Raw genomic sequence first — 18,372 nt, forward strand, 5'->3', positions numbered from 1 at the left:
TGGGAGCCAACAGAGGGAAAACATTCTCACCTTTAGGATTCTGTCTGTATCAGAGACTACAGGGACTGGCTTCCTGGACAGACATGGCCAAGCAGACACACCGTGTAATGGGGAAAAACTGAGGTAAGAAATGTCCTGGGGACAGTGATTTCAGATTGTGCCTTTACCCAGGAATCTCTGTTGCCATTAAGGCAAGCGGCCTTGGGCCTGCTAACTTGTCACTATGTCAGGGTGTCTCTGCTCTTACACCTGCATCAGGACCGTCTTAGATGAAGGCTTCTCTTTAAAAAAAAATGTATATAATGCAATGTTTCTCAAACTCTGGGCTACGACCAGTCACAAAGAATGTATATCAGATACCTTGCACATTATGACTTATAAGAGTAGCAATATTAGTTATGAAGTAGTACTGAAATAATTTTATGGTGGGAGTCATCACAGCATGAAGCACTGTATTACAGGTGTGCAGCACTAGGAGTGTTGAGAAGCACGGCCATAGAATCTGACAGATGGGAGCAGACCAGAAAATATTCCTCCATTCACATAACAATTAAAACCCTAAATGCTCAGATCAAGAAAGAATATTAAAAGGGGTAAGGTATAAATATGCAGTAACAAATGAATTCAGACCTATCTGAATTACACCAGACTTCTCTCTCTTTTTTTTTTTTTTTTTTTTTTTTTTTTATTAACTTGAGTATTTCTTATATACATTTCGAGTGTTATTCCCTTTCCCGGTTTCCGGGCAAACATCCTCCTCCCTCCTCCCCTTCTTTATGGGTGTTCCCCTCCCCATCTTCCTCCCCTTGCCGCCCTCCCCCCAACAATCTAGTTCACTGGGGGTTCAGTCTTAGCAGGACCCAGGGCTACCCCTTCCACTGGTGCTCTTACTAGGATATTCATTGCTACCTATGAAGTCAGAGTCCAGGGTCAGTCCATGTATACTCTTTAGGTAGTGGCTTAGTCCCTGGAAGCTCTGGTTGCTTGGCATTCTTGTTCATAAGGGGTCTCGAGCCCCTTCAAGCTCTTCCAGTTCTTTCTCTGATTCCTTCAACGGGGGTCCTATTCTCAATTCAGTGGTTGCTGCTGGCATCCGCCTCTGTGTTTGCTGTATTCTGGCTGTGTCTCTCGGGAAAGATCTACATCCCGCTCCTGTCGGCCTGCACTTCTTTGCTTCATCCATCTTGTCTAATTGGATGGCTGTATATGTATGGGCCACATGTGGGGCAGGCTCTGAATGGGTGTTCCTTCTGTCTCTGTTTTAATCTTTGCCTCTCTATTCCCTGCCAAGGGTATTCTTGTTCCCCTTTTAAAGAAGGAGTGAAGCATTCACATTTTGATCATCTGTCTTGAGTTTCATTTGTTCTAGGCATCTAGGGTAATTCAAGCATTTGGGCTAATAGCCACTTATCAATGAGTGCATACCATGTATGTCTTTCTGTGATTGGGTTAGCTTACTCAGTATGATATTTTCCAGTTCCAACCATTTGCCTACGAATTTCATAAAGCCGTTGTTTTTGATAGCTGAGTAATATTCCATTGTGTAGATGTACCACATTTTCTGTATCCATTCCTCTGTTGAAGGGCATCTGGGTTCTTTCCAGCTTCTGGCTATTATAAATAAGGCTGCGATGAACATAGTGGAGCACGTGTCTTTTTTATATGTTGGGGCGTCTTTTGGGTGTATGCCCAAGAGAGGTATACCTGGATCCTCAGGTAGTTCAATGTCCAATTTTCTGAGAAACCTCCAACTGATTTCCAGAATGGTTGTACCAGTCTGCCTCCCACCAACAATGGAGGAGTGTTCCTCTTTCTCTGCATCCTCGCCAGCATCTGCTGTCACCTGAGTTTTTGATCTTACCCATTCTCACTGGTGTGAGGTGAAATCTCAGGGTTGTTTTGATTTGCATTTCCCTTATGACTAAAGATGTTGAACATTTCTTTAGGTTTTTCTCAGCCATTCAGTATTCCTCAGCTGTGAATTCTTTGTTTAGCTCTGAACCCCATTTTTTAATAGGGTTATTTGTCTCCCTGCGGTCTAACTTCTTGAGTTCTTTGTATATTTTGGATATAAGGCCTCTATCTGTTGTAGGATTGGTAAAGATCTTTTCCCAATCTGTTGGTTGCCGTTTTGTCCTAACCACAGTGTCCTTTGTCTTACAGAAGCTTTGCAGTTTTATGAGATCCCATTTATTGATTATTGATCTTAGAGCATAAGCCATTGGTGTTTTGTTCAGGAAATTTTTTCCAGTGCCCATGTGTTCCAGGTGCTTCCCTAGTTTTTCTTCTATTAGTTTCAGTGTATCTGGTTTGATGTGGAGGTCCTTGATCCACTTGGACTTAAGCTTTGTACAGGGTGATAAGCATGGATCGATCTGCATTCTTCTACAAGTTGACCTCCAGTTGAACCACCACCATTTGCTAAAAATGCTATCTTTTTTCCATTTGATGGTTTTGGCTCCTTTGTCAAAAATCAAAGTGCCCATAAGTGTGTGGTTCATTTCTGGGTCTTCAATTCTGTTCCATTGTTCTATCTGTCTGTCTCTGTAACAATACCATGCAGTTTTTATCACTATTGCTCTGTAATACTGCTTGAGTTCAGGGATAGTGATTCCCCCTGAAGTCCTTTTATTGTTGAGGATAGTTTTAGCTATCCTGGGTATTTGCTATTCCAGATGAATTTGCAAATTGTTCTGTCTAACTCTTTGAAGAATTGGATTGGTATTTTGATGGGGATTGCATTGAATCTGTAGATCGCTTTTGGTAAAATGGCCATTTTTACTATATTAATCCTGCCAATCCATGTGCATGGGAGATCTTTCCATCTTCTGAGGATTTCTTCAATTTCTTTCTTCAGAGTCTTGAAGTTCTTATTGTACAAATCTTTTACTTGCTTGGTTAAAGTCACACCGAGGTACTTTATATTATTTTGGTCTATTATGAAGGGTGTCGTTTCCCTAATTTCTTTCTCGGCTTGTTTCTCTTTTGTGTAGAGGAAGGCTACTGATTTATTTGAGTTAATTTTATACCCAGCCACTTTGCTGAAGTTGTTTATCAGCTTTAGTAGTTCTCTGGTGGAACTTTTGGGATTACATAAATATACTATCATATCATCTGCAAATAGTGATATTTTGACTTCTTCTTTTCCGATCCGTATCCCCTTGACCTCCTTTTGTTGTCTGATTGCTCTGGCTAAAACTTCAAGAACTATATTGAATAAGTAGGGAGAGAGTGGGCAGCCTTGTCTAGTCCCTGATTTTAGTGGGATTGCTTCAAGTTTCTCTCCATTTAGTTTAATGTTAACAACTGGTTTGCTGTATATGGCTTTTACTATGTTTAGGTATGGGCCTTGAATTCCTATTCTTTCCAGGACTTTTATCATGAAGGGGTGTTGAATTTTGTCAAATGCTTTCTCAGCATCTAATGAAATGATCATGTGGTTTTGTTCTTTCAGTTTGTTTATATAATGGATCATGTTGATGGTTTTCCGTATATTAAACCATCCCTGCATGCCTGGGATGAAGCCTACTTGATCATGGTGGATGATTGTTTTGATGTGCTCTTGGATTCAGTTTGCCAGAATTTTATTGAGTATTTTTGCGTCGATATTCATAAGGGAAATTGGTCTGAAGTTCTCTTTCTTTGTTGTGTCTTTGTGTGGTTTAGGTATAAGAGTAATTGTGGCTTCGTAGAAGGTATTCGGAAGTGATCCATCTGTTTCAATTTTGTGGAATAGTTTGGATAATATTGGTATGAGGTCTTCTATGAAGGTTTGATAGAATTCTGCACTAAACCCGTCTGGACCTGGGATCTTTTTGGTTGGGAGAACTTTAATGACTGCTTCTATTTCCTTAGGAGTTATGGGGTTGTTTAACTGGTTTATCTGTTCCTGATTTAACTTCGGTACCTGGTATCTGTCTAGGAAATTGTCCATTTCCTGTAGATTTTCAAGTTTTGTTGAATATAGGTTTTTATAGTAAGATCTGATGATTTTTTGAATTTCCTCTGAATCTGTTGTTATGTCTCCCTTTTCATTTCTGATTTTGTTAATTTGGATGCATTCTCTGTGTCCTCTCGTTAGTCTGGCTAAGGGTTTATCTATCTTTTTGATTTTCTCAAAGAACCAACTTTTGGTTCTGTTGATTCTTTCTATGGTCCTTTTTGTTTCTACTTGGCTGATTTCTGCTCTGAGTTTGATTATTTCCTGCCTTCTACTCCTCCTGGGTGTATTTGCTTCTTTTTGTTCTAGAGCTTTTAGGTGTGCTGTCAAGCTGCTGACATATGTTCTTTCCTGTTTCTTTCTGCAGGCACCCAGCGCTATGAGTTTTCCTCTTAGCACAGCTTTCATATTTCCCATAAGTTTGGGTATGTTGTACCTTCATTTACACTAAATTCTAAAAAAGTTTTTAATTTCTTTCTTTATTTCTTCCTTGACCAGGTTATCATTGAGTAGAGCATTGTTCAATTTCCACGTATATGTGGGCATTCTTCCTTGATTGTTATTGAAGAACAGTTTTAGGCCGTGGTGGTCCGATAGCACGCATGGGATTATTTCTATCTTTCTGTACCTGTTGAGGCCCGTTTTTTGACCAATTATATGGTCAATTTTGGAGAAAGTACCATGAGGAGCTGAGAAGAAGGTATATCCTTTTGCTTTAGGATAGAATGTTCTATAAATATCCGTTAAGTCCATTTGGCTCATGACTTCTCTTACTCTGTCTACATCTCTGTTTAATTTCTGTTTCCATGATCTGTCCATTGATGAGAGTGGGGTGTTGAAATCTCCCACTATTATTGTGTGAGGTGCAATGTGTGTTTTGAGCTTTAGTAAGGTTTGTTTTACATATGTAGGTGCCCTTGTATTTGGGGCATAGATATTTAGGATTGAGAGTTCATCTTGGTGGATTTTTCCTTTGATGAATATGAAGTGTCCTTCCTTATATTTTTTGATGACTTTTAATTGAAAATTGATTTTATTTGATATTAGAATGGCTACTCCAGCTTGCTTCTTCTGACCATTTGCTTGGAAAATTGTTTTCCAGCCTTTCACTCTGAGGTAATGTCTGTCTTTGTCTCTGAGGTGTGTTTCCTGTAGGCAGCAGAATGCAGGGTCCTCGTTGCGTATCCAGTTTGTTAATCTATGTTTTTTATTGGGGAGTTGAGGCCATTGATGTTGAGAGATATTAAGGAATAGTGATTATTGCTTCCCGTTATATTCATATTTGGATGTGAGGTTATGTTTGTGTGCTTTCATTCTCTTTGTTTGTTGCCAAGACAATTAGTTTCTTGCTTATTCTAGGGTATAGCTTGCCTCCTTATGTTGGGCTTTACCATTTATTATCCTTTGTAGTGCTGGATTTGTAGAAAGATATTGTGTAAATTCGGTTTTGTCATGGAATATCTTGGTTTCTACATCTATGTTAATTGAGAGTTTTGCAGGATACAGTAACCTGGGCTGGCATTTGTGTTCTCTTAGGGTCTGTATGACATCAGTCCAGGATCTTCTGGCCTTCATAGTTTCTGGCGAGAAGTCTGGTGTGATTCTCATAGGTCTGCCTTTATATGTTACTTGACCTTTTTCCCTTACTGCTTTTAATATTCTTTCTTTATTTTGTGCATTTGGTGTTTTGACTATTATGTGACGGGAGGTGTTTCTTTTCTGGTCCAATCTATTTGGAGTTCTGTAGGCTTCTTGTATCCCTATGGGTGTCTCTTTTTTTAGGTTAGGGAAGTTTTCTTCTATGATTTTGTTGAAGATATCTACTGGTCCTTTGAGCTGGGAGTCTTCACTCTCTTCTATACCTATTATCCTTAGGTTTGATCTTCTCATTGAGTCCTGGATTTCCTGTATGTTTTGGACCAGTAGCTTTTTCCGCTTTACATTATCTTTGACAGTTGAGTCAATTATTTCTAAAAATATGGAACGCTTCACGAATTTGCGTGTCATCCTTGCGCAGGGGCCATGCTAATCTTCTCTGTATCGTTCCAATTTTATTATATGTGCTGCCGAAGCGAGCACCAGGATAGACATTCTTTATCAGCAGGTCTCAGGGTAGAACTGGATATGTGACCCTGTTCTACAGCACTGTCCAGAGTGGTAAATGCAGCTTCTGAAGAGGAATGCAGGCCTGGCCTCTAGACCTCCACCTTCCAGGCCTGTCTGGAGAGCCTGATGCCCTGGCAAAAGAGACTCCTTCTCTCCAGAGGAGCACTGCAGTCAAATGACATATCAGTGATGAAAACTATCAGTCCCCAAAGGCATGCCACTGAGCAGAGATAGCCTCAGTCATGCACCTCTGCCCATCCCCAGTTCCTCGTGTCAATAACTCAACCCTTTCATGAACTAGATGGCAATACTTGAGGCAGGATGATCAGTAGTTTACTGGCCAATCTGGGCTCTATGAGACGCTCTCCCTGAAATCAGAGCCAGCAGGAAATTCAGTATGAAAGATCGTTGTAGCCAAGCTCAACAACCCGGTTCAGAGCCTGGGACCCCACACGGTAGGATAAAGTGACTCCCATGCTTTTTCCTCTACCTTCAACACTCATGCTTTGGAATGCACACCCCTACAATGAGATCAATACACATGGAATAAAAATTAAACAGAAAAATTAATGAAGACAATGCAGACAATGTTTTAAAGGATCCTGGGAGTCCTCACTCTGCACTTCCCTTTCCTTTGCCTTGGGAACATCACCTGCACCAGAGGCTGAGACTTCCTGAAAGAGAGAGAGGAGAGATGCACTGTTCATTCCGCTGGAGCTGTGCAAAGACCAGAGCCACCTGTCTTTTCCTGATAGTGGGAGCTGGGCCCAAGTGTGGGCTGCTCCTACTAGAGGAACCACAAGAAGAGGACCACCTTCCTCAAACCTTCCTGGAAGTCAGAGTACGGGCTATGGACTTCCCTCAATCCTCAGAGGACTCTCTTTCAGCGATGGCTCAGAGCCTCTTAGGACAGAGAGGGACCAGAGCTTCCCCCCAAAGCAAGATTCCGGTCTTATCTGACAGGTATGAGGGCTTAGGGATGGGACAGTGGATGTGACAAGTTTACATGTAGCACAGGGGCTAGGTTAATAAAGAAATCAAAGAGGAAAGAAACCTGGAAGATTCCTCATCTGTTCTTTTTTGCTCTATTCGTAGGGATGAGGTGGCAGTGTGGGGTAGAGGACTAGGACACAGCACAGCCTTCTCTGCTCATGGTGAACTTTCTAGGCTGCCTGGTCACTGTGACCAGCATCTTTTCAACTGTGCCATTCTACTACCAAGGCTGACACAACTGGTACACCATGTAGCAATAGGACTGTACTGACTTAGGCACATTTGGAATCACACAATGATCATGTGTCACAGATGGGTTTCTTTTTTTAGAAAAGGATTAAAACAAAAACTATTTATTTTGTCCATATGAGTGAGTACACTGTCCCTGTTTTCAGACACAACAGTAGAGGGTAGAAGATGAGATTAGAAATGGTTATATGACACAGTGTGGTTGCTGGGAATTGAACTCAGATCCTCTGGAAGAGCAGTCAGTGGTCTTAACCACTGAGCCATCCCTCCAGCCCCAGTATATTGTATTTTCAATGTTGTTTGTTTTATATCTTTACTCACGTATGTCTGTATGGCGTTCTGTGAGTACAGGTACTCATGTGCTTGTGTAAAGGTCAGGGACAACCTGAGCACAGATCCTCACCTTCTACCTCTCGTCCATGGCTGTGTATGCTAGGCTAGCCCTTCCCTCTAATCCTAGAGACTGTCCACTTTAGGCTCCTATCTCCCTGTGGGAAGGGCTGGATGACAGACTCTACTGCATCCAGGTTTGTGTGGCTTCTAGGGACCTAAACTGTTGTTGGGCTTGTTCAGATGAAAATAAACACCATTTCACAGCCCTGGCTGGGCCAGGCAGCGCACGGGTCTTTGCTGCTCTTGCAGAAGACTTGAGTTCAGTCTCCAGCACCCGGGTCAGGTGGCTCACAACCACCTGAGACTCCAGGTCCAGGGACTTCCAAGCTCTTCTGGATAAACCTACATGGCAAAAGCAGGGCTGGGAGCTGGAGGCTTCTGGTGTTGGCTTCTCCATGCAGTAGGGGGCAAATCATGGGCATGTGAGGTAACATGGAACCCTGTAATTCTACAAAGTCCAGAAGCTCCTGATTTCCCTCATGGTGCCCTAGAGCCTGTCCACCACACATGGAGGCTTCAGGAACATGGCCTTTTCCTGACCTGTATGGACTCTGCATCCTCACTCTCTACCCCCTGCTTTTCGGTTTGGAAGTCTCAGGTGTAGGAGGCGCCTACCATAGGCCTCTTCTCTCAGCATTTCAGCATTTTACCCACTTGACCTTCACCGAGCATCCTTTGCTCTACACAGTTACCTCAGCCTGTGACCCTCATCCTCCAGACTCTTGTGAAGCAAACACCCATGGGTGTGCAGCTCTCATAGTTAGCCAGGCTAAAGGGTAAGGCAGCAAATCCTTCATGAACTCTACAGCTCCTGAGGCCTAGGAAAATGTCTATACCGGGGCTAAATTCATGCTGCCCTGTAAGACTACATTTTTCCTTTAAACAGAAGGATGTGTGGTGGTGGTGGCACAGGCCTTTGATCCTAACACTTGGGAGGCAGAGGCAGACAGATTTCTGAATTCAAGGCAGCTTCCTCTACAGAGCTAATTCCAGGTCAGCTACACAAAAAACAACACTGTCTCCAAGAGTAAAACAAAAAGAGAAAGAGAGAAAGAAAGAAAGAAGGAAAGAAAGAAAGAAAGAAAGAAAGAAAGAAGTGAAAGAAAGAAAGGAAGGAAGGATTCATGTTTTGTATACAATGAGATGCCTGCCTGTCTATACCTGAACCACCATGTTAACTATAACTCTTGTCACATCTGTATTAATTCAAATACTGAAGGCCAAATGGTTAAATCTTAATGACTATACAATTGGGGGGTGGTGCTGAAGAGATGGTTGGTTTACTGGCTAAGAGCATAAGACCAAGGTTCAGTTCCCAGTGTCCACATGGTGGCTCCTATTAACCTGTAATTGCAATTCTAGGGAATCAGTCTGTACTTCACGGGCACCACACATACCACATGGTGCACAAGCATTTATTAGGTGAAACACTCAGGCCCATAAAAATAAGTAAATAAAATATATGGTTAACAGACACTGTGATTCAGGAAGTTCTTAGTGACTTTGGTTATCATTTCTCTCTCCCAGAGACCTGTCTTCCTCATGCTCAGCCTCCCTGGCTTCTAGGACATTTCCTAGCTCTATGGAGCATGAAGTACTCAACACCATAAGCCAAGCATTGCAAAGCCATCTGCACCTTCACTGCTACACCTTCTCCATGGCTGTGTCTAAAGGGAGAGACTTGGAATCTCACAGATGCAAGGCCAAACCTGTTGGGCTATGTGAGCCCAGCCACCCAATAGTCAGATCTACTCCTGTCCTTGGCTATGGCATGAGGCTCTTAAGACAAATTAATCTGAAGGATCTCAACAGCTATGCTGTTAGACCTCTCATTGCTCTGCCCGACCTACAAGCTCCTTTACTGGCTCAAATTCACACCTGAACTCCTCTCCTGCCTCAGCCACCATCAGCTCTTCTACTCCTCTCCACCTGTGCTCTGTATAATCCACACTAAGGTGGACGTTAACCTCTTGTGGACCTCCAGATGTATGCTTGTGATTACTCTTCATTGGCTGTTTTGTATAGGTAGGCAGGTTCTTCTAGTCTCATGCAGAACACTGCTCACACATTTTGGATCTTACAACACCCTCTTGATTGAGAATCCTGACTAATGACTGACTGAGCCTTCCATCCCTGAAGCCACCCTCTGTGTCCCAGTACAAGATGAGAATCCCCACCCTAACCCCTGGTGTCCACTTTCATCTCAGAAGCTAGACTCTGCACTGCCCATTACCTTTTGGTTCTCTGCCTCTAATTCTGTTAAATAGTTCCTCTCTTCTTTAAAACAAATTCATTTTGTTGTTTATTTTTTGAGACAGGGTTTCTCTGTTTGGCCCTGGCTATTCTGACAGGCTCTCTGTAGATCAGACTTGTCAGGAAACCAGATATCTGCCTGCCTCGGCCTCTTAAGCACTGGGATTACTGGATTGTGCCAGCATGTTTAATTAAAAATTAATTAGTGGCAGTGCATGTTGGCACATGCCTTTAATTCCATGGATTGGGAGGTAGAGGCATTGTGAGTTCCAGGACAGCCAGGGCTATAAATTTACACCTTGTCTCAAAGAAAACAAGCCAAAAATGAAACAAAAATGTTGCAATATGGTCTTAGGTATGTAACTGAGTCTCTTCTTGAACTCTGAATCCTCCCACTTTCACTCAGGTGCTAATCAGCAGGCTTCTGTCTTGACTTTCACTGAGCACTCAGGCCTGCCAGGACTGTTACCTCTCCCAGTGTAACTCCTGACTCTCTCATCAGCATCATCACAAAACTCCTGCTAAGAATTAAGGAAACCTGAATTCTAAGGAACAGTCGGAGCTCCAGTATTTCCAAAGCACACTCTAATACAGATGGATCCTATGCTGCAGTAAAATGGTCACAGCTGGAGGTCTTAATTCCAGGACATGGGACAGAGGGGTTGGAGGATCTTGAATTCAAGGTTATTTTTATGTTACAGTGTTGCTCAAAGCGAGTTGGGCTGCTACAAGATACCCTGTCTCAAAACTATACCAAACACACCTAAAATGAAACAGAGGAGTTTGAGTGGGCACAGATGGGAAAGCTCGGCACTTTATGGCTAAGCCACCTGCTGCCAGCACCAAAGTCCATGCACAGCCCCAATTCTGAGCTGTGTCTGGGACCCCACTTAGGAGCATGCACCAAAGTAGCTCAGATCCAGGGCTTTTGGTCTAAGAGGAATTCAGGCAGTCACACTTTGGATGCCAGTTCTCCAGCTCAACTGCCTGTCAGCCCAGGATCTGGTCTTAGTCATGGCTTGGCATCCCTAAATTCCTCCCAGCTGTGCTCTGAACTCACCCTGTGCCCCGTTCTGATGAATCTGCCATTCTCCATGGGAGTAGCCTCAAGAAGTCCCTCACATCTGAAGCACCACTCTGAGTGCACTAAATACTGCAGGGAACGGCCGTGGCCAGCAGAGCACCCACCCCTTTCAGCTGTAGAAGATTTAGCTCTAGAGTGAGCACTGCTGGGCATTGTGGAACTTAAGCAGTATTCCAGCCTTGGCCTGGGAAGAGCCGTTGACACCCACACTTTCTGGGGTGACATTGTCTCCTGAGGATAGAGTGAGGTCAGGAGCAGCAACTGATGTTCACAAGAGACAAACTTTCTTCACCACCTGCCCATGCTGGCCCTAGGATCTGGGCTTTTTGGGTGACATGAGTGCTGAGCCCCCCAGGTAGATGGGTTTTCAGGGGTCAGGTGGTTATTGTCACCAAAGGTATCCACAAGGATAAGTCATACTGTACTAATTCCCATATTAGATCCCTTCTCATGGGTCACACAGGTCGTGCTGGGTCCTAAATGTGGACCCAGGTTCCTGGCACTTTTGAGGAGACTGGTCAGGGCGCAGGCTTCATGACATTTTGTTTGAATTATTTTGGGGGATTTTATTTTTACTGTTGGGGGCAAACCTAGTGCTGCCATGTGCTGGGAAAAGGCTTTGCCACAGCTGTAGATCATCCCTAATTATAAACTCCTAAATTCTCCCAATCCTGGAACTTTCTAGGTCCCTCACAGGATGCAACCTTTGGGGGATTCCTCACATAGAATCATGGGGTGGATTGCATCCCAAAGAGAGACAGTGGGAAATGTTCCCCAGTGTCTGCCTTTGGCTGTGGTGATGAGAGTGGATGTAGTGACCAGTGGATGGCAGCCCCATGTGAAACCCTTTTGGTTTCCACTTGAGTGGAACCTTCACCATGCCTTTTTTTTTTTTCTTGAAACACAGGTTGGCCTGGAACTTACAGTCTTCCATCACTCTGACTCAGTTTCCCATGACTGGGATCACAGGCTTAAATTACTATGCCCATCTTTCTTTTTTTGTATTTATAAATCTTCTAAAACCCAGAAGGATCTAGAATTTAAAATTTTGCGGTCCAAGGCATTTCCAACAGGGGATTCTTGACCTAGGAGTGTCCAGACCAGTGTTTATTGTGTGGCTACTTCATTCCCATAACAGCTTATTTTTGACAAAGAGTTCCAAGGTGTGATGTCACTGGGCATCAGGCAGATTGCCAAATAGCAGCACCGACTCAGGTTGTAATTTAGGCTGGAGAAACTTACTAGGACCCTTGTAATCCTAGCACCCTGGGGCCTCACATGTCCTTAGTCTGATCTAGCGATGAATCAACTGCTCTTGAGGGTGGATTGGAATTCTAGTCACTGTGAGGCAGGAGCATTAGGATCCTACAGCCACTCTGGGCTCCATAGGAAGACCCTGTTTCAATAGTAAAAGGGGTCACCTGCGAGTTCTTACTGTCTTCCCTGAGGCCTTCCTGCTGGAGTTAGAATAACTGTCTCACCAAGTTGAAGTAGAGGGCAGAATGTTGGTGCCTTCTATAATGAGGACTAGTGACAGATAGTCTATGGAAATTCTAGAAAGATCTACAAGTATTTATGTCCTGTGCATGGGAATTGCTGGCTTCCCTGTGTCCTTTGCCTTTAATTTGCAGTCCATGGGGCACCTGGGAATGTCCCAAAACCAGGCTGCACACAGGGCTTGTCCCATGATTCTCACTTGCACCCAGTGCCTGCCTGATTGTCATAAGTCTGACAGAGCCACTGTATGCTCTCCTGACACCTGCAGAGAGCTCTATATGGGACCCTACCATTCCCACAGTGCCCATCAGTGTCTACAATGTCCCTATATGGCACTGAGATTATCTAAGCTGCTTCCGGCCTATGTGCTGCATCAGAATCTGACCATTCCTAATTTCCTCCTCTCTCACCCACACTAGAAGCCCTGTACCCACACTAGCCGCAGCTGGCCTGTTGCCTACTGACATCTCATGGACTCTGCCCCAATCCCCTGCCCTGCCCTGCCCTGCCCTGCCCTGCCCTGCCCTCACTCAGCTGACATTGTGGACATCTCAGGACAGTCACTGGACAATGGCTGACACACGTGTCTGAAGACTGGAAATGTTTCTCGATCTTGGAGAGGAAAGAAGGACCCTCCAACTACACTGTCCTCTAAGGAAGTTTATTCAGGTGAGGGATGACAGGGACTGTTTTGTCTCATGTCACACATGTCAGTAGAAAATATCCTAGGTATTGGATGCCGCTGTTAGCATTAACAGAACAAAGCACATAGTGTTGGGAAGATTAATAAATTATGAGTCGGACTAGAAAACCCCAAGTCTCTTCCAGGTCCTAAGAGGGCAAAAAATACCACCAAACATAGCATTAATGTGATAGGTTGGTTAAATCTAGTTACTAGATTCTAGTGTGATACATATGACTTTTTGTGTCATGCTCAGCTTATAATGACTAGAGGACCTAAGCTTGAGAGTCACCAATGCCTCTCCCTTGCTTCTCCAGCTGCTGAGCATTGAAAAGCCCTAATGAGACAGCATCTGTTTGCAGACATACTGGATAAGTCTTCTGCACTTTATCTCTCTGAGTCACCTCCACTCTCAGTAAGTCAGTTTAATTCCATAAATTGTAAATGAGTCACGTGGAAAATATACTTTCTCAATACGATCACAGATTTCCATGTAAAAGGTGAAACATGAACTATCCCACCTAAGTTCTGGGCTTGCACAGACCTGCTCTGCAAAAGAAACATGTGGTCACAGCTGCAGTCTGCATTCACTATGGATGCTCTTGAGGACCTCCCTAAACTGCATAGATTAAGATAATTATCTTGCTTTCTATCAAAAGAATTCATTATGCCAAGTTGGCCTGTAGAAGGAGGCTAGTCTCTTCTGTATTTTATCAGATGTGCTTAATGTATATAATCATCGATAGTAAGTGAAAGATCTGTTTGGAATTGAAACTGAGTGATGCTGGAGGATGATTCTGAATGCACAATGAGCAGTGGAGGCACCAGAGCCCGGTGTGGATGCCTAGCAGGCTACCACATTGAGCAGGCACCGCTCAACCACCTGTACATACAAATCTCCTGAGATCTCTCTCCTAAATGGGAGGTGATCGTGTCCATCTAGTACAGCACATGCCCTGGAAGGACAAAAGCTACCTACAGGAGCTGTGGTGATGACTCACAGGTTAGAGCATCTGCTGCTCTCTCAGAAGAACCACATGGTCCCTAACAATCATCTACAATGGGGAATGCTATTCCCTCTTTTGGATCATGAGGGAAATGCACTCAGGAGTGGACCAGACATACATTTGAAAAAAAAAGATCCATTGAGTTACATGATAAAAATAAATATAATCAGCAACAATAAAAAACACAGCATATGAATGATCAAATGAAACAGCACCTATAAAAACCTATTTCCCAAAATGACGTTGATGGTCATTATCTTTGTGGTTTAATACTAATGCTGTATTGTAAGAAAAACCGAGGCACATGGTTCTCGATTAGGATTATTCTATATTCCTTTGTGAAAGTTGTCATTTTTTCTGCAGCTCTACAGGCATGAGTGTGTGTTACTCAATATCTGGGCAAACAGTCAATAAGGAATGGGTGTTGTAGACTGATATAGATTAGGATGAGCAGAACACATGACAGCATGGATACAGTATGTCAGTGATTACATCATAAAGTGTGTGTCCATAAAAAAAGTCACATTATCCACACAAAAGACACTATCACCCTGTGTACAGCTTGGTGGCTTTAAATTCCCTATTTACCCATGCTGCCTGGACCATGCAAAGATCCATATCCAGCTGTCAGTTCTAAGTCTACAAGAGGGGAAATGACCCTTGAATAAGATGGTCTTAAGAGTCAAGAGTTACAAATCAATTTTTATTCATAAGGAATACAATTTACAAAAAACAGGCATAAAATGAACAACTAAAATGGTATAAAAAATGAAAAACAGTAACAAGAATATATAACTATGAAATAACAAAAAGAAAACTTCAATGAAAATCATAACCAAAAACATTTCTTAACAGCATTTTCTTAATGAACATTTAGAAACACAGTTGTAGTGCTGTTTCTCCTCTAGGACACGAGATGTCAAGGCAGTCCCCTCAGATGTCTCTCAAATGGTGTTGTCGGTATGAGAGAGGAGAAAGACCTCAATGAGACAGGCTGGCATACGGATACATAAATTTAGGGTCTCTATACAATGAGGAAATTAACTGAGAAGAAGAATATTCTCCCCAAAAAAGTCTTTGACTGTTGAGGATTGTCGTCAGCAGGGAACTCCTGACAGAGAAACTCACTCTTCAGGGGGCTGTCTTCTTGGGATCTGTCCTATTCCATGTCTCCTGCAGTTCCTGAGACCTGGGAGGAGAAGGCAGCTATTAAGACACTGATTTAGTGGGGACACGCATACCAGGTGTCAAGTTGCTGCCTTCTGTCCCTTCAGCTGCATTGGACAGACAGCACTGATCTTTTCACTGAAATCATTGCTGATATCTGTGCAGCCTGGGGAAAGTCACCAACAACCCTCACAGTACTGTGGGAGAACAAGCTGCTCCTCAAACTTCTACCAGTGAAAACCAAGAACGGGGAAAGGAGAAGAGACCTAACTGGGTTGCAGGAAGAAAGTAGAAGGCCACATGATACTGAGATCAAAGCCAAAGACCAGGAATCATTTGCCATTTGCACTTGGTTCTTATCCCTACAAGGTGCTTCCAACCATCACATGACCCCTGTATGACCTTTGTCACACGACCAAGAACTCCTTCAAAACTCTTCATAGCATCCAATCTATGACAGGGAGATGCAGTCATGTGATATGTTATTCCTCTGTCACCATTTCTGGACTGCAGTTTCAAAAAGGGCAGAGAAGTGTACTTGCCCATAATTCAGTTTCTGAAAAGTGGTTAACATCCCAGAATACTTGTGCATAGACAGAGCAATGAATAACTCTATCACATGAGGTGGGTGACTGATTGGGTGTGGGGAGATTAGAAAGATGATAGGGGAAGCAAAGATGTATCCAATAGGCAAATGGTATCAGACATTGTTAATCTGACTCAGCTGCTTGTTCCTACCACATTTTGCTGGGTCTGGAGGTTGCTGGTCTTCTCCTGTTCGTCTTCAGCATTCGGGTTCAACTCAAACAAATATCGCTCTAACTCCTTGCTCTCCTGCTTCAATGTGACCAACTTCTTCTTCATACATGCCTGGTCCATCAGGAGCCGGCTGTGCAGGTTGCTGGAAACACACTCTGCATAGTAAGATCCTGAAGCCTCTTCCTCCCATTCCCACTGCCAAATCCCACAAAGTCCACCAGGACCCAGATACCCATAAAGACTTCATAGAATACATCTCCATACATGTAAGGCTGCTCCACAAACAGCAAACGGCCAATCCAGGGAAGAATAAATTGTTTCTGTGACCCAAGCACCTAACAGTCCATGTCTCTCCAAAAGAACAAGGAATCTACAACTATCCATGAAAGCCCAATGCATCTGGGCAACATCAATTAGTAGGCAGTAAACAACCACAAGAGGACAGTAGAACCAAGGGAGGTCATGCTAACCATGTGGTCCCCACATTGAGCTTTGTTAAACCTGGTATGACCCCAGAGGCCCAGGTCGGCCTAATAACACTCTGATGCCTGAATCAGTGTAGTTCTATCCAGAGCCTTCTAAAGATGCATAGACACTGTGCTGAGAAGTCACAGTCTCTTATGGAACTGAATCTGAGTCCAAAAGACCCACGGCACAGTGATATTTAAACAGCAGAAGACATGGACCCAGAGCTGCAGGCTCTCCAGTCCAGAACAAAGAGAGGCAGCAATGGATATTCCACAAGTGATGGGCCCTTTTGACCAGTACTTACCGATAGAAGTTAATCTCCTTCTTGAGCTCCTGAAATTTCTCACGATGTTCAATGTTCTTTTTGTCTAAGTTGTGCAGTAATGACATGACCTCTTTCTCCTTTATCTTCAAGTTTTCATAAAATGGATTTGGCCTGAAGTAGGGGCTGGCCCCAGGAAGATAGAACCCAATGAACATCAAGGTTTAGGACTATATGAACTCAGGCTATGTCTTGTACTACCCCAGCCCTGGAAGGACACTTTCTGAATTCTACATATTTGGATCTTCTTCAGCTTCAGAAACTTGGAATTGTGTGCCCAGGACAACAGAAGCTAAGCACCCAGATAAAGGGTTCCCTGGCTCACTTTTTTCAATCAGGAGGGCTGGATCTGCATTCAAACCTGTTATGCTGTCAAGAGCCTAGGCCACAGAGCTTACCCAACCACACACACACACACACACACACACACACACACACACACACACACACATCCAGAAACCTCTGATTTCATTTTTCCTGTTTTGACATGTGGAATGCTACAAGCCGAATAACTAATATTCTAGAGGCAGACAGTACACATAATTCTGGAGATGAGACCAGATATTGCCACAAACTTATAATCTGCCCAAGGCATACAAATGTATAGACAAATGTGACTACACAGGCAAAGAACTTTGCTGTTGAAAGTGGGGCTTCCAAAATAAAGCACTTACACCTCCATGAAACTATTATAAAGGTAAATCCTGAGGTCAAAAAACAGACCCCTAAATTCCAAAGGTGGAGGGATAGAGAAACATATAAAGGTTGTGCACATGCATGCAGAGCTGTGCACACACAGACACACAAGCTGGGGCACACCCACAAGAAAAGAAAAGTAAGGTCTCCAGCTCCGAAAAAAAGAACCAAAAAAAAAAAAAAAAAGAAAAAGAAAAGAAAAGTAAACAGACTCAGAGAATGAGAAAGAGAGACAAATATGGAAAGAGCACAATGAGAATCAGTAGAAATGCATGCACCATTACTATCTCAGAGTGTAAGGCACAGAGACAAGAAGGAGCAGGCCAGAGCCTCAGGCCTTCTACTTAAGCATTGATATGAACACTGTGGGACCTGTCACCTAAGGCTGCTGCCAGGAGATGATAGCGTTCAGTCACCTTCCTAGCAAGCACAAACACTCTCCACAAACTCACAGCACCCAGAACCTTGCAAAACTACCACCTGTCAAGGGCTTTCCAATTGTACACTGGGAACTCATGCTCCAGTGACTTTATCCCTGAAATCTTCACTCAGATTGCAAGTTCAGATTTTCAACAGGCAGAATCAGAGAGTCCATTTTCAATCTCACTCCTCAGTAAGGGTCAGGTTCTGAATCTCCTATCTATGGGAGATGAGGTTTAGAACAAGGTCGTTTGTTTGGAGCAATGCATACCTCTTGCTCATGGATCCACCTGTCACATAAAGGAGGCGATCTGTCAGCTCATTTCTCTCCTTGGT

At 43.4% G+C, this 18,372-nt stretch overlaps 1 non-coding gene across 1 annotated transcript; it reads right to left on the reverse strand.

Annotated features, from left to right (window-relative positions):
- Positions 1-5,912: 5,912 nt before the first annotated feature.
- LOC134483699 (U6 spliceosomal RNA) lies at positions 5,913-6,019 on the reverse strand. Its single transcript, XR_010060583.1, has one exon. It is a non-coding gene; the product is annotated as a U6 spliceosomal RNA (small nuclear RNA).
- Positions 6,020-18,372: the final 12,353 nt, after the last annotated feature.

This window comes from Rattus norvegicus, chromosome 19, assembly GCF_036323735.1.
Source record: "Rattus norvegicus strain BN/NHsdMcwi chromosome 19, GRCr8, whole genome shotgun sequence".
Lineage (NCBI taxonomy): Eukaryota > Metazoa > Chordata > Mammalia > Rodentia > Muridae > Rattus > Rattus norvegicus.